This window comes from Pterocles gutturalis, unplaced genomic scaffold (assembly GCF_000699245.1).
Source record: "Pterocles gutturalis isolate BGI_N339 unplaced genomic scaffold, ASM69924v1 scaffold6306, whole genome shotgun sequence".
NCBI lineage: Eukaryota > Metazoa > Chordata > Aves > Pterocliformes > Pteroclidae > Pterocles > Pterocles gutturalis.
In genome coordinates this window covers 138,117-139,053 of record NW_010100197.1, presented here as the reverse complement: position 1 = coordinate 139,053, position 937 = coordinate 138,117, and positions in this window count along the sequence as shown.

The following is a 937-nucleotide window of genomic DNA, read 5'->3' as shown; positions in this document are numbered from 1 at the left end:
ACAGTATTGTAAAGATTAGATTTTTTTTTTTTTTACTTTTTTACTATGTTAATGAGACAGCTCTTGATACACTATTTTCCTTGGCCAAACATGGACCAACCAGTTGGATACTTCTTTCTTTTCTTCTATGACATCCAACATTTGGCATGGTGCAGGCAACTTTGTAACACCACCAGGAATAAAACAGGAACCATATAAGAATCACTGGATTTTGGGGCCCAGTGGTGAAGAGGCAGAAATTGCATACACTGGAACATTTAGTTGTTCAGTCTCTCCTGGTGTGACTCACTCTGATGTAATTCATTGTACATGACAGACGCTCTCAGAAAAAAGTTAAGATTTCCTTCTCTACTGTGCAGTGGGGCTGGTCATGTGGAACAGATCCTTGAGAGCTCGTTTGTGGAAATAATAAACATAATTTTCGGTGTCTGGTACAATGAAGCTGGCCTGTAGCTGCAGCCTCTGTATGCAACTGTAATATGAGTACTCAGTAAGAATAATAACATACTATAAAATAGATTCTCAGTAAAAGCCATACAGTAAATTACTATAAAAGTGGCTGAAGTGTCACAGAAATTGAATGAATGGAGCAATTTAAATATCCCAAATATTTTGTATATCATTAACAAAAGCTACTATTTCTGCTTAGAAGCATGTTTTTGGGCCCGTCACCTTTCAAATACCTATTGACCTAAGAATCAAAGAAAGAAAATTATCTAAAACTCTCAGAATGCAGTTTTTCAAGTGTGATGAGTTTCTGTATGCCTGTCCTGGGTTCAGCTGAGACAGAGTTAACTTTCTTCATAACAGCTAGCAAGAGGCTGTGTTTGGGATTTGTGTTCAGAGGAAAGCTGATAAAAAGTGATGTTTACACGGCTGACAAGGTCTTTCAGCTCCAGGTGGTCGCTCTCCCAAGGCCTTCCCCCACCCCCCCACC